The 15,935-nt window shown below is 48.1% G+C and overlaps 1 protein-coding gene across 1 annotated transcript in view; it reads right to left on the bottom strand.

The window, feature by feature from the left end:
- The window catches only part of MDGA1 (MAM domain containing glycosylphosphatidylinositol anchor 1), a 214,940-nt gene that overhangs the window by 13,960 nt on the left and 185,045 nt on the right, over window positions 1–15,935 (bottom strand). The window contains exon 16 of the transcript XR_005256310.1: window positions 15,633–15,739. The gene's annotated coding sequence lies outside the window, so the exon portion shown is untranslated. The remainder of the gene's footprint in view (window positions 1–15,632; window positions 15,740–15,935) is intronic.

Genomic DNA, 15,935 nt, shown 5'->3' on the forward strand with positions numbered 1-15,935 from the left:
AAAAATCCCCAAATGAGGTGTCCAGCTCTGTATTTCTGTCTCTGGAGAATCAGTCTTCATGGCATCCCCTTGGACATTGCTGATTGCAGGAATTCTGCTCCCATGTCTTTCACACCCTGGAATATTTCCCTGGTCTCACAGACAAGAGTCCCAAGACATATTCCAAAGTGCTATAAATCCTGAACCTCTTTCACTTTAAATGGTACAAATCAGATTTCTGCTTTCCTAGCAACACGGAGGCTGGGGAGTCCTGGTTGTATTATTGCTTCACTGTGCCAGGAACTCTGCATCAAACCTATTACTTCTACATTCCTGCCTTCTGAAAAAGGGATGCAGGTAGCAGCAGAGTGTACCTGGAAAACACATCTGCAATGTTAGTTTAGGCTTGTGGCTCCCTGGAAAGTCCTAGTGAACTGCCAGCAATAGCAGTGCATCAGAGCATTCCAAGGAAAAGCAATACATTAGCTCCATACAAGCCACAGTTTGGCCACAACAGCCAGCTCAGGCAGCTCTAGTAGCTTTGCACTGACTTTCTGCTGGAAGAATGACTCCTGGCTCGCACAACAGAGATGTATCTGTGGCCAAGGCAGGTTCCCTTGTACCAGCAGCTGCTGTGAGCTCTGTGAGGGACACTCCAACACTTCCAAGCCAGAAAATCTGCAATCAAAATGACCCTAAAATATCCACCTCAGTGACATTGGAAAGAAACCTTACAGCTTCATAAACCAAACTCCTGTGGTGAGGAAAGGAAGTGGAGGTTCTGCAGTCTGAGTCTGGAGGGTATAAACAATGGAAGGAGCACCTTGAGCCATAATGCTCGGGGTCAGTTTTATCGAATTTTTAGCAGCAAGCAATAGTGTCCTGGCTGTGTCTGATAGTTGGAGGATGGATGGCGTGGTACAGTCCAGGACAGGCAAATCTACAGCTGAGCAAATAGAACTGAACATGCAATACATATCAGGCAACTCAGCCTCTTTTCCTCCTGGGGAAAATGCCAGCCATCTGCCATTTCACTAAATCCTGTTAGCATACAAAATAATGGGAGTGGCTTGCAGAGTGGGGAAATAATCACTTTTTTGGTAAGTGACAGCAAAAGGACCAACTGCGAGGGTCTGATCTGCCATGGCTTGTGGCAAGGCTTTGTAAACTTTTCCTGCCATGCCTCCTGGAGGGAGTGTGTGGCACTGGAGGGACCCTCACTTAGATAGACACATGTGGTATCTGCTTTGCTTCTGCTGGCTACTTAGAAAATTGCCTGCCTTACGTAACCTGTCCGCCTGCCCCCCACTGGGGACCGGTGACTTCTTCTTCCTTCCAGAATCAGGGATGGAGAAGAGGCTGGGGATGCTGCTGATACTTCACAGAGCCATAGGGATGAGTCAGCAAGAGGTGGAGGAACATCCCACGGGAGCCACCACAGAACTGACACTGATGGGCAGAGTTATCAGAGCAAGACCAGACAGGGAGAGCAGAAAGGTGTCACCTGTTCCTGGGGAGGAAGTTGTGGTGTTCCCTGGTCCCCTCCACAGCCCTGGCTGGTGCAGCTTGGGAGACACCATGCTGTGGGGTAAGGAACCAAGGGCAGGAGCCACCCAAATCTCCTCGGTCCGCCACCTCTTTGCCCTCAGCAGAGCATCCCCTGTCCAAGAGTGGCTAAGGTGGAGCGGGACAGGGATGTGATGTAGGGAAGGGGTGACCCCACTCCCAGCCATCAGTGAAATGTGCTGCCAGTGGCAGCAGGGCTGTAACTCTCCCCCATGTAAACACTCAGCGGTTCCTTCATTCAGGCAGATGTAAAAGGAAATCCAATGCCGTTCACAAGCTCCCAGCCCATTACCGAACGGGTTCATAAAGCAGCGAAGAAGGGCTAATCAATATGCTGAGTGCAGGGGAGAGGGAGCCTGAAAGCATTGGCTAATCAGGGGGTTGCTGCCGGCCTTATAAATAAGGAGGGTGTCTCTGATGGGGAGTGGGCCCAGGGAGCAGTTTGGCACCTTTCATCTCCAGTCGCCTCTAAATGTCTCTCTCCAGTAATGAGCCCGGCGCTCCCTTTCCTCCCCAGCGCCGAGCGGAGCAGGAGGAAGAGGCAGGCGGAGCTGCCGCTAATGGTAACTTGCCACAGGGATCAATAGATGGGAAGCAAATTAACTACGATCCCGTGGGAAGGGATTTGTTGATATGCGGGGTGACATCGGATCGGATGGCTGTGCCTTTTCGGAAATACCAGCCTGTAATGAACCCCCGAGGGAGGAGGAGGGAGGGGACCTTGCTGCCACTCTGGAATGCTGTCTTTCCTCACCTCATCCTTCCATTAGCATACACACCGCTTTGATTTTTCCCCCTAACGAGTTCTCTCACTGCCTCTCTCCTTCTCTGAAGTGCTGCTCTCTCCAACAAAACTTCTTCCACAGATGCCCCTGGAAATAGGGTAGGATCCTCAGAGCCCATGGAGGGTGACCTGGGCGGCTTTGCCTCAGAATGCTATCTGTAGCCCTTTCTAAGAGGCTTGCAGCCTTCCTAACCTGGAAATGTGGCATGTGCCTGAAAGAAAAGCTTATTTAACCAGTCTGTTTAGCTTGCCTCACTGTCGTGGCACTGTGCTGTGAGGTGGGGAGGTGGGCAAGAGAGGGCTCAGCCAGGTGTTGCTCACCCCTTCCTTCTCTGGGCCTGGGGAACGAGGCACTGCTTCTCCAGGCAATGATGCTGGCAAACCATTTTGCTGGCTCCTTTTCCAGCCAAGCCTGGCTACGTGGTCAGTCTTTGATTCCCGTGTGAGCACTCCCAGAGATGGAGATCTCCGGCCGCTCTGCCAGCAGCCAGCACAGGAGGCTGGAGGAGGAGACTGCTCGCAGCCAGCTGCTCCACAGAGCAACCTCACGGCTGGGAGACTGTGACAAGGCTGGGATTAAGGAGCAAGTGTCTTCAGCAGAAGCTGATGCAGCCTGTCGAGAGTGCTAGCATTAGAGAACCATTTAGTTTGAAAAAGACCTTTAAGATCATCAAGTCCAACCGTTAACGCAGCGCTGCCAAGTCCACTGCTAAAGCCATGTCAATAAGTGCTCCAGCTACGACATTAGGGGAACAGCCCTACTTGTAGGGGGCTTCTCCTGCCTTTCCTCCCCTCCTGCACATGGCTAGCCCAGCACTGTGGGTGTTAGTCTTGGCATTCTGCACCTCAGCTGGAGCCAGAAGAGTGGACAGGAGGAAAGGTAAGGCTCAACTGCCTGCTGCACCGAGTGGCTGGGAAAGGGCAGGAGCTGCAAGCTGTTGGCACCTGCTGGAGATGGTTCAAGCAGGAAATCTGCGTGCAAGTAGTGCTTTTGAGAATTGGAACAGCTTTCATTATCTTCATGCTCATATAAGGGAGGCCTGGCGGAAGGGTGGGTGGGTTGGAAGTGCAGTAGCAGGGGAAAACTGTGGGCTAAGAAAAGCAAGTCCTGAGCACACCCAGAGAGCAGGATGACCCTGCTGGAGTGTCAGTCACATCTACAGAGCAGATCCATTTTTAGTATCTCTCATTCACTGCAGATTTCAAGGCACGGCATAGAAAGGGACCAGTTGTTTGCTGAGACAACCAGGAACTGGATTTCCCAGGGCAATCAGCCAAGAGGAGGGAACCTTGGACTCCTGGAAGCCACTACCAGCATATTTTCAAGACAAACTGTGGCTGAACAATGCTGACCATTCCTCCTGGAGCTGACCAAGGAGACCCTCATAGTCCTGAAGCTCACTCAAAGCAGAATTCATGAGCGAGGCCTGAGTCCAGAGAGTTTTTTGGAGGACACCCAAGTTCCCTGGGAAGTCTGGGGAGTGGGTAGGCTGGAGACGTATCCCTAGGCATGCAGAAGTGCCTCTTGTTCTCAACACTTGTGGAGGTGGCAGCAGGACAGGGTTCATCAGTCTGTTCTGTGGCAGGCAGTGTACTCTGGCAGCTACTGCTCTGAAGGAGCGGGGGTGATCTCCCGGCTCTGCTGCTTGTGCAGCTCTGGCAGGGAAAGTTCTCACTTCGCTGTCGGCCCCTCCTCACTGCCTGACAGCTTATGCCCCGGGGGGCTCATTTGGTGCAGATCCAGCAGCGAGTTCAAACCTCAGTTAATTTCGCCCACACGCACAAAAGAGAAATTCCTGTTGTTTCTGCTGCTAGCTGCTTGACTGGGTGCCCAAAAAAACGGGGAAGATAAAGTGACCCTGGGCATCTCTGCTAAACCATGGCCAAGGCTCGATTGAGGAAATGAACCTGCAGACAGAGAACAGAAAATGGCATGAATTTGCTCTGCCTTGGCTGTCCTCCCCACCAAACACTGCTGGCACCCAAAGGAGTGAAGTCTCCTGGGCATCTTTCCTGCTGGGGGTCTAGGAGGGCAGAAACAGCTTTCCGGGATGGGGAGGAGTGAAGGGAGTCCTCATTTGGGAAACCAGAGCACTGAATGATCAGCACCTCACTTGCAAGATCAAGAACAGACTTTCTTTGGGAGGTATGCTCTGTCCGGCTGCTGGGTCTGCAGCTTGCTCATCTGCCCCTCTTCTCTGCTTTCCTCTCTGCTTATGGCCAAAGAGTCCAGCGTCTCTGGGCATACTCAGGAGGGTAGGCTCAGGGCCATGCTATTAACAACTTGAAATTAAACCTTCCATCACGCCTTCTGCCTCCCCCTCGCTGCCTTCTGCACCCTGCTTTCTCCTGCTTCCTTCTTTCCTTCCTGATCTCTACCTGTCTTCCTTATCATCCTTCCTGTCTCTCCCTCCTGTTTGATCTCGTCCTCCCTCTGCAGTGGAGCTGTGCCTTTCAAGCAGCCTATTGAAGGGACTTGCTGAAGGAGCCATTAGTTGGAGGAAAAGCGGAGGCCTGTGGTGGAGGGCGGGGAGGGAAGAGCTGGTCTGTATAATACAGCTCTCACTGCCAAGGCAGAGTGACCCCCCCTCGCCAGGCATCACTCAGCCACGCTGTGACAGCCGTTTTTGAAGAGTTCAAGCATTCCCATCTGCATTCCCTAATGAAGACAGAGACTCACAGAGCCCCAGCTGCATCACAACCCACTCCTTTCAGCCCCATTATGTGAAACATGAGTACCTCCTGGAGTTTCTGCTCCTCTGGAGGAGGCTAGCTCTCGCCAGGAGGCGAGAGGAAGGTGTGTAACATGAGGAGGGACCTAAGAGAAATCTAGAAGTGGCAGCAGAGGCTGGCAAGCTCCTGGCTCTTTTAGGCTGTTAGAAACAGGTGACAATGACTGTATTGTCCCAACAACAACACATTGCCTCGTTGAGTATCAGGGGCTGGGTGGGAAGCTCTCTTGCCTCTTCGTCACTGTTGGCAGTGACAAAAGAAGGTCTGTGTATCAGAATGGATAATAAGATTGGGTTGGACATTCTGCCTCTCTGTGCTAAAGCCCTTTGAGGTAAAAATGATGTCTGGATTTAGGGACAACTTCTGTTGGGACTGCTTGGCAGGATCTTCTGGGCGTTACTATTCTTTCTGTAACAGTGAAGCCTGGCTGTGTCCCCAGCATCATGTGAGCAGTTTCCCTGCACAAAGCTCTGCCCTAGCGAAGAGCCAGTGTGTGCCTGCAGGACTGCTTGCTCTTTCTGGGGCATCTGTGATCCCAGAGTGTTGGGAAGGATGAAAGTTTGACAAGAAAGTCTCACAGATATGTATGCTTAGCAGAAAGATTTTTGAATGTAGAATCTGAAGAAGGAATAGAGATGGAGGCAAGTTTTGATATAGAAGAAAAGAATTGCTGAACCAGTCTTACTGGATAACCAAGGAGGCAAAGGGTATGTTAGTTAGAAGGGGTTTTATGACTTAGAGCAAATGATAAACCCACCTCAAACAAGATGATGTTTTTACCAAGCAGAAAGATAGCACAGGCAAACAAGTCAGCAGATGTTGCAACAGAAAAAAGGTCTCAGAATTTTCCACTGCAAGAAAACTGAAAAACATCTTCTAGCTCAATGTACTGACTTTTAGTGACTGGAGAATAGTAACATGAATATGGTAATTATATTAGTTATGATAGGCTATAGATAAAGTTAAGGTATAGATTGGTTCTTCTGTATTAAGATGCTCTGCAAAGAAAAGTATATAATGCATTTGTAACCCAAACTAAGGGTCTCCAGGCCTGCCTGCAGCTGGAGCTGACAGCTGTAGGCACAGGCTCTGTTGCTCATGACCCTGGAGTGCAGTAACCTCTTGGATGTAATAAACTGCATTTTGGAGAGCTGCCTGGAGTCCCGCATCTCTCATTTAAGCTCTTACACCGGAGTGCCTTTGATTGGGCAGAGAGAGGGTGCCTGCAGGATGGCTGGAGTTCTGTGTTCAGGGCTTGTGCACTGCAGCCAGTAAAATACTGGGGTGCTATAGATATAATTTCATGTAAGCAAATGCTCAATATTCCAAAAAGGCATCATTGGATCACTCTCCATCTGTTAAGTGCTTTGAGATCAATGAATGCAATGTTTGATATAAATGCAAAATAATTATTATTTTTTAAAAAAATTATTAATTTCCTTCCATTATACTCAAACGCACCAAGAAGTACATTCCCATTGCCAGGCATTTGCACACAATCTCCAGAGAGCGGCTTGTCTGATGTGTTTATTCAGTGTAAATAAGTTAAATGCTGGAGAATGAATGGTTCTACTAATTGAATTTATTCTTGTAAATTTAATATGTCATTCTTGCCAAATGTGCCATCAAAAATGTGCATTATTTTGTTCATCTGCATGGTCATCATTGAAATTCAGAGAGCACATTTGAAATCCTACTGCATGCTTGGAAGAAACGGTGTTTCCAGCAACCCATGGAAATACTGTGTGGGATTTCAATATTTGTGTATCCAGAATGATGGCAATTGTAATGCTGAAATGTGCTCACTGTGAGAGAAAGTACAGTTTCTCAGCTTTTCTTACTCCTTGCATATTGATTCCTTTTAGCTTAGAGTCCCTCCTGCGCTGTGTCTCTGCCCAGAGAGGATTTTAAAGCAGAGAGGAAAGGGACAAGGAAAAGCTATCAGCTTGTGCTTTACACACGTTGTAAGAATTATATCTGGGTGTAACTCAGCATCAGTAAGGTATCTTTTGCTCTAATTGTCCTGCTCTGTAGCTCTTATGGAGAACTGATGAAAGAGCTGTTTGTGAGGACACAATTGATTTGGAAGACCTGAGTGTAGGAGTTTCTTTTTGAATCTGAGTGATAAGAGGGTCTTTTACGTTTCCTTCAGCTCTTCATCCAAATCTTGTACCGCAGAAGGTCACGTATCTGCTGCAAACTCGGTATCACACTTCTGAGCCTGTTGTGTGGCAGTTCAATAAGATGGTTCAGAGGTGGAGGAAGCTCCTGCTAGCCCAGCCACAGGAAGGAAAGTAAAGCAAAGCAGAGAATGTCATTATGCCACTGCCCACGTGCTGAGTAGGGTATACAGCTCTGGCTTCTCCAACTCAAATGCCTTTCATATAGTAGAGCTAAAAACAGCTCAGAGCAGCAAAGATGACCAAAGGTGGGGAGTGACCTGGATGTGAAAAATTATTAAGTGGGCTAGGACTCCCCTGTCTGGAAGAGGCTGGTGAGGGGATGTGGAATTTTGAGTACCACGGAGAAGGAGAACAAAGAGCAATGGTTGTCCCAGCGACACGACTGGGCTGGGGGTAGGAAGGAACAGGCAGGTGGCGTTTCAGAAGAGACCAGAGGATGTGACTCCATGACAGGGGCGTTGATGAGCTGTGAAATGCCTGGCAGCAGGCATCTGGAGCATCCCAAATGTGAGTGGACAACTCTGTGGTGAAAAATCCAGGAAGTATTAAAGACAGGAACGACACATGCGACTTAGTATGTCTGGAAGCCAAAGGTGGCTGGGAGAGTAATCTGGGTAAACCCTGTGGCATGCCCTCACCTGCTGCTGTTTGGAGGCGTCACGTGAGATGGGTCTCTGGCATTACCCAACATGATCATTATTGCACTTCTATGTCCATTGCTCAAAAAACACCCTGTGGTAGTCAGTTCAGCTCTAAGACCACTCAACTTCAGAAAGTTAGGTGACTATTAACTGCTTTATCTTCATGCCATTAAGTATCATTAGGTCCCTACTATGGGTTTGGCAGAACCCCGACGAGCCAAGAGGGAGAAATAATTGCAGCCCATATGCTGAAATCATCCATCCCACTAAGGACTGCAATTCAGCTTATGAGCTGTAATCACATCAATTAACCTTTGTTCCATTGAACATTAGGAGGGCCATAGAATTACAGTTTTTGTAATTAACCTCCTATTTAGGAGGGATGTATCCAAAACAGAGAGAGATCCCTATGTCTCCCAAGCCTGTGCAAAGGCAGGGAGAGAGGGAGATGAGGATTATGGAACAAAAAGAAAGAGGGATTCAAATGCCCACTGAGCTCTGTTGTTGCCTTGCAAAGGGAAGGGCTGCTCTGAGCCCTCGGGTCTTGTGAGCCTCCCAGACACATGGCAGCTCTGCAACCAGGGCCTTGGATCCAATGCCAGAGAAAGGAGAGATGTGGGATCAGGAGTGGGGGAAAGAGGAAGCACCCAGACCTAAGTAAGGGTGGATAAAGGAAGCTCCTGCCACAGGCAGCCCGTGTGGCATCACAGCTCCCCCAGGATCAAGTGCTGAGCTGAAAATGCATGGGATGCTTGAGACCTGGTCTCTGCTGCTCTGTCAGAGGGTCAGACAGCAGAGCTGGCCTCAGGGGGGGAAAAGCATGGAGCAGCCAGTTAAAAGAAAAAATGAAGAAGATTCACTGAGCAGTAATGGGAAAGTAATTGAGCTAAACTGAAATGTAATTGGAAAATAATCATGGTGAGCAGCAGTTGAACACATTTTATTGTAATCTGAACAGAAGGTACTTTATGAGCTTGTGTTCAGCCCCATTTTGGGGCTTGTGGTGTGTCTGTGATGTAGACAAAATACTTTTCCTGTGGCTTGGAACTGAAGCCAGAAAGAGACTCTGCTCCCTCATCCTCACTGCTGCCTCTGTCTCCACTTTCAGCGTTGAGGCAGAGCAGGAGGAAGAACTTGGTTTCTCCAGCAGCGTGGGAAAAGGATGGTGATACCACCCACAGCAGACTGTGGCAGCTGCTGGCCAGGGGGGGCAATGCTGGGAGACCCCAGTTGCTTACTCCATGTTAGTCAAGAGTATTTTCCATCCCTGTTTCATGTGTACTGTTCTGCTCCAAAGCTGCTTATATAAAGTGTTCAATAAATACCCCTGAAAAGTGGAGGAGATGAACAAAGTAATGTGAAGATTAATGAAATGTCCCTCAGCCTCTAGGGAAGCAATATTGACCAGCTGTGGAGAGAGCTCATAATGAGCCAACTTTACCCAGAGAGAACAATAATAGCCTTCCTTTCTGTAGCCCCTGCTTGCCATCCCTCTAAATTGTGTTTGCTCAAGAAAATTATTTGTGCAGGAAAGGAGCCAGGCAGCAAATACGAAGTGGAAGGGATGTTGTGGAGGGAAGGAGAAAGGTTGCAGAGGAAGTCATGGCTTGGATATGGCTCTGCACAGTGTTGCAGACAAGGTCTGCAAGGTGTAAAATGCTCCTCTGGACCCTGCTGGCCCAGGATCCTGGGGGAAGGAGGCTTTTTGGTCTGGGAGCCAGAGCTGACAACAGGGACTGGATCCTGCACTCGGTGAGTGTGACCCTAACAGGGACTGGATCCTGCACTCGGTGAGTGTGACCCTCGTCCCAGTCATGGTTTTCCCTTGCTTCACCCAGGTCTCTCTGTCCAAACCTCTGTTCTTTATGCAGGTGGTGTGATCTCTGCACTGGCCACAATCTGTCCTGACAGTCACTCCAGGTCCTGAGCAATGCCCCTGCTCCCAGCCCCTGTTCTGCTGCACCTGTCTGGATGGAATCAGGGAACTTGCATCCTGGACTCACTGACCACTCTCTCCTGGCCCCTTTACCGCCACTGTCTCCTGTGGAGATCTCCCAGCTGTGGCAGAGCAACCAGCTGAGGTTGTGTGTCTGGGCAAATGATCAGCCCCACAGGGGTGTAACCCAGAGTGCCCAGTGACAGGGCTGCAGTTTCCCACCTGCAGTGGCTCTTGTTTTCTAGCCCATGACCTGGGGCTCTTGGTGGCCTTCCCAGCACTAAAATGTTTCTTGTTTCAGCAGTCATGGAAACTTCTAGAGAGCACCAGCTGCTCACCTGGTTTTAACTGTGCTATCTGTTCAGTGCAGCGTCCTGGCTACATTAACCTTGATCACATCATCCCTTCCATTCCTCATTTCCATTCCTGGCCCCCTTGTTATCTGGGGAGGCAACAGGTCTGTCACTTTGCCTTTCTGTTCTTCCTATTAATTTCTCTGCCTTTTACTGTCAGAGCTTCCTTTGTCCGCTCCCTCCTTGAGCAGCATGCCAGTTGGGACCAGCATCTCATTAGACTGCAATTCCCTTTGCCTTGGTCCGGTGTACAAAGTGCCAGAACATCTCAAATTGAGCTGGGACTGTTGCCTCACAGACAGCAAGGTCACTGCAATCCAAGGAGTTCCTAAGCCTGTGTGTGTATGAGGTGGCCCACATTCACACAGTGCAAAAGGCAGCTCTGCAAACTTCAGAGCTGAGTCCTTAAATGGGTGCATTAAAGCACCCACACACTGCATCATTTCTTTGGCAGATTTGGTTTTATTATCATTATTATTGTATTGTTTTTTCCTCTGTAATGTCCAGAGGAGAGCCTCCTTCCTGCTTCCATGGCAGGTGAGAAAAAGGGGCAGGAGAAAACCCCAAATGGTTGATACCTGGGATAAGGCAGGGACCTGATAAGGGTGACTGGTGATATAAGACTTGAGGTGTGGTAGATCACAGCTACATGGTAATCTTCTTCCCTGCTGCACTCTGATGTGGCCCATTGGCCAGACCAGGCTGGGTTTTTCAGCACTTTGTGTTGCTCTCCATGGTCTCACCGCAGCCTTTGCGACAAGGGGCTTCTCCCGCTGAGCTGTGCACAATCCCACACTGGCACCCTCATGGTGTGTCCATCATCCTCTGCCATGCAACAGAGGGGTTAGGCTTCACTGTGCCCCGAGGAAAAGTCTCTGGCAGCTGTCAGCCCAAAGCAAATTGGAAGAGCCCCCCTACTGTGTTCAATCTGTTGATTAAAGCAGTGGCTGATGTTATTGTCATTCCTAGCAGATCAGCCTGAGTTTTCCCAGGCTGCCGCTGAGCCAATTGTTAGTTTGGCTGGTTGCAATGATCTGAATTTATCCTAAGGGTTTTTGGTTTTTCCTTCTCACAATTTTGAGTCTGCTTGGGAAAAAAACTTCTTTTTCATTTTGTGTTCATTGGGATTTCATGTGGCAGAACCTGCCAACCTGGCAAAAAACCTTTGATAATGAGTTGCTGAGAGCTGCTGAAGCAAATCAAACTAAACCAAGCCATGGGAAATTAAAAAAAAAAAAAAAACAAACCCAAAAACTAAGCTATGGCCAAACCAGATCAGATTCAAAAAGACCCATCAGATCAGCCTCAACCAGAGCAAACCAGGGACCTACCTTAACATGACCAAACCTAATTGAATTAGTATTCGAGTCAGGGGGAATAGAAAGGTTCTTGGGCAGAAAGGCATTTTCTTTGCTGCATCTACTGACTCCAGGAAAAACTCTGCTCTGCTTTTCCTTGATAAGTGGGCCTTCTGCTCAGGGGCAGAGCTCCCTAAGGTGAGAGCGTTGCTTGGAGAACTTGCCACAATGCCACAGCACTTCAGCAGGGACGTTTTTTCTATCCAGAGTAAAAGCCAAATAAAAGCAGAGAATCATCCTTACCCAGTATATACTTCCTTAGGAATCTCTGGAAAGAACATGGGAAATGGTCTCTTGTTATCACAGCACTGACAATGACTTTTCTGCCGTAGTTGACACCAGAGCTAACCTGGATTTCCTCCTGCCTGAAGGGGACACACAGCTGTGATCTGAAGGAAGGGATTAGGAAGTGTTATGCCTGTCCTTGTGCTTGTCCACATGATCACAGTCAGCAGCACCAACTCATGGCCTTGCTGCTGTCCACTCCACAGGTATCCAGTAGCAATCCCAATCAGGAGCAGTAATTGTCGAATGGAACAGCTCTTTGGAGACCAGGTATTTACCAGGCTGTCACTATCCATTGAAGTCTCTTAAGTTTTTTTTTTTTTTTTCTCATAAAAACAAGGAAACAAACAAACAACCCAGAAGAAATAATTTTCTGCCATCTCAACAGTTAGGATAAAGTGTTTGTATTTAGACCTTCTCTTCTTCCCCATGCCTCAGGTTGAGCTCATTACTTTCCCCAGCTAATTAGCATGCAGCCTGCAGGTTCCACAGCATCAGCTAAATATAAACAATCCTTTTATTTTTTTCTTTTTTCTTTGAGGGCTGTTGACAGAGCTTTTTGTTCCCTTGAAAGGTAGAGGATCAGCCATGTGAGGTTCATTCCTCATGTCTGTCTCCTGTCATTTCATTAGCCAGGCACACATCCAAGGCAAGGCACTGGGCAAGGTGTCAGACAGGAAAATGTCACAGCCAGACTCAAGGGAATGAGTGCCTGGGCTCTCATTTGGCCACAGTCTAGTGCTGAGGATAGGAGCTTAGCTCTCATCACTCCTGGCTTTTCCTGCCTGCCTCTTGGCTGTTACAGGCAAGTCACCTCTCCTCAATGTGCTTTGTGTTCTCCACATTGTTTTTCTGCAACAATCCTATCTGGGGAGAAGAGTGGCTGAGGTCTGTGAATAGAAGAGTTGGAGGAGGATTGATCCCAGTCATCATCCTTTTGGTTTAACCAGCCAGTACCTGTAAAATTCTATGAGATTTGCTAAAAAATTAACCTCCAGCATATATGGGCCAATGATATGTGACCTCTCCATGTCCTTTCATGCTTCTACCAACAGAGCTGGCCCCCATCTCTCTCTCGTCTGCCAGTTTGCAATGTTTTAGGAGTGACGACGTTCCAGACTGAGGAAGAGTGAGCACAGTTTCTGATGTTAATTTCTCATCATTTGGTGCCCCCTGTGTCCTTTTCATACCCATTAGGAGGACAGGGTGACATTAAGGGAGCCGCAGACCGCATTTCAAAGCCTAAGGGATCCCATCTTGGCTGAACTGTGGCTGACATTTCACCCACCCTGGGCTTTAAATTGCAGCAAAGACCCTCTGGGCATGATACACAACCGTTTTATAGAGCACTGAAACAGCATTTTCCAGCTGGGATAATAAAGGAGGGGATTCTTTTTTTCCAATGGCTCCTGTTGGAACACATTATGAAATCCTTTGTGAGAGGCTTTAAAAAGTGCCTTTAAAATTAATTCAAATGGAGTGAGACTTGGCAGAATTTGAAGTGGAAGAAAAATGTGGGGGATGGAGAATCTCCAAACCAAGGGAAAAAATTCCAGTAGCATGGAGAAAGCTTGTCAGCAGGATTAAATCTCTTTCCTCCTTCCAAACAATGAAGCAAGAGTCAGATTTCCTCCCCTGAAGCTGACACACAGGTAGGTGTCCAGTTCATCACTGAGTCACAGGTTTGGTCACACATTTGCTGCTCTACAACAACAACAAACAGCTTGGTGTGGACCCTCCGAATGTGCTTAAAGTGTTAAGATTGGTAGAGCCAGGGCTGATGTGTTAGAGGCTTTCTGGGACCTCACAGTTCTGCTGGGGAGCCTGGAGAAAGTGGGTGCTTTCTGACAAAGGCTTGCTTTCTGACTCTGATTAAAGGGTTTCTATAAGGAGTAAGGGATGAAATTTGAAGATAGGGATGAGTGTGAGAATCTGTATGGTAAGGCCTCTCCTACATATTGAAGTCGTCTCCAGAGAAAAGAGATGAAAATTAGTCCATGGCTGAAGCACAAGAGAGCTGGAGCTTTCTTTGGCCTTGGGAGAAGGAGGAGGAAGGGAAGAGTATTTAGGGATCTCCACAGTCTGCCAGTGAAGTCTTCAGGTGCAGTTCAGGTCTTGTGTCATTGCTGTGATTTCCAAAAGCAGTATGATGACACTCAAAACAAAAAGAGAAGCTAGAAATCCTGTGGCTTGATCACTAGCTTGGCTCTGGTATCTTTTCCTTACATCCAGACTCATTGCTACACTAGAACCACTAGTTTCAAAACCTTGATTCCTCTGTGCCTGCTCCAAAGTTGATCCATATGTTAACTGTGCAAGCTGGGGTTTTCAAAGCTGAAAATATGCCTTGGGCTGTTTTAATGTTTCATCTAAATTGGGTCATTCATTTCTGAAGAGAAGATTAGGGAAAAAACAAACACCACTGGTCTGACCACACTGAGCAAAATTCTGACAGATGGGTGGTTGGGAAGTGCAAGCCTACATGTTGGAGACAGGAATCAATGTTTGTAAAATTCCACTCAACCTAACTAGAACTGCCCCAGTGAAAAGCCATGCATCTTTGCAAACTCCATGGCCCATCTATTTTCTGTAGAGACTGGCTGTATCCGGACTGCTCTGTCCTCAGAAGCACCTGTGTTTGCTGAGCTTGCTCTGCCTTCCTGTAGCTCCTGCAGCCCAATTTGACAGCACTTCTAGAGGGTGATTTTTCTGGTGCAGCTGTTACTCTGTTGTATCATGGTAAAATTTTTAGTCCACAAAGCATCCAACAGCGCTTACTGCTGAAGGCTGTTTCCCCACTTCCCCATTTTCTAGAGGAGTATTCCCTGGGATGGAGTATTCCCTGGGATGCAGGTGTGGGTAAGGCTGGAGGAGGCTCCCCCTCCAAGTGCTGCCTTAGCTACAGCTCATAGTGAATATTGGGAAAGACTAAATGAGGGAAATGCAAAATGCAGAAGAATGATCTCATGCTGCCCACCCCAAGAGCTTTCTTTCTTCCTCTGTCACTCTGCTCCTTGCTGTCAGGGAAAGGTGGCATAAGGTAAGATGTTCATTGAGAGCAACTCATTTCTCCTTTCCTGAATAATGAGCCTGATTTGTGCTGTTCCTTATTAGAACCAGATGAATTCATGCTTCAAACACATAAAATCCCATGTAAACCCTGAAAAACCAGACTTCAAGATCTTTGCAAATCTAGCATCCCAAATTAATGATAATTTTGAATGAATTTGGCTTTTTTTCTGTCCCTCAGTTCATCAGGTGTAAAGATAATAAAGTCACCAGATTCAACAAGGGAAGCACTGATGAATAATTCATTAATACCTGTGGCACTCAAATGCTGTCATGAGCAGAACTTGGGAAAGGCTTTGAGGAAGATCTTGACTCTGCTGAAGGCTGTGAATGAGCTGGAGCCAGAAAGACAGAGGGAAAACTGGGGGAATTGGAGCAGTGGGAGTCACCGTGAGCAAACAAAAATGACTATCTGTCATTGTGATCCCTCAGCCTGGCAACCTTCTCCCTGGTTCCTCTGAGGGGAGGAGACATGGCGAGACTTCTCTGGGGGTGCTTGGTGATAAGACTGGAAGTGCTGAGGAAGAACCACGCCCTGATACTCGGGAATGGGATCCCCAGATGGGATGAGTGGGTCATCTCCATTACAGCATTCCATCATGCAATTTCCACCTATAAAGAAGCACCAGCTGAAGAGACAAATGGCTGTCCTTGTGGGAATGTGGTGTTAAAAGAGGAACTCCACCAAGCCCTGGCTCTACTCTGTGTGCCAAGCTACAAGGCAGGACAATGTCAGCTGGCTTACCTGTCTCCATGCTGCTGGCCTTCATGACTCCTGCTCCCTGGCCACCGTGCAACCAGGCATTAGACTGGGAGCAGGCAGCTTGTGCCATCGGCCCAAATGCACCTAACCTGCAAGGGAAGGAAGAACATGTGTTAAATATTAAATAGTGCATAGCCATTAAGCACTTCTAAAAAATTTCAGCTCGGGTGTACAAACTCCGGTAACTGCGATTCAGTGGATGATCTCCCAAGTGGTAGTTTGTGTCAACAGAGTGGATTAAATGCTTGTGCACACAGTGCAAGGCAAAACCATCCCCAGAGCTCT

The sequence above is a fragment of the Motacilla alba genome, chromosome 3, assembly GCF_015832195.1.
Source record: "Motacilla alba alba isolate MOTALB_02 chromosome 3, Motacilla_alba_V1.0_pri, whole genome shotgun sequence".
Taxonomy (NCBI): Eukaryota; Metazoa; Chordata; class Aves; order Passeriformes; family Motacillidae; genus Motacilla; species Motacilla alba.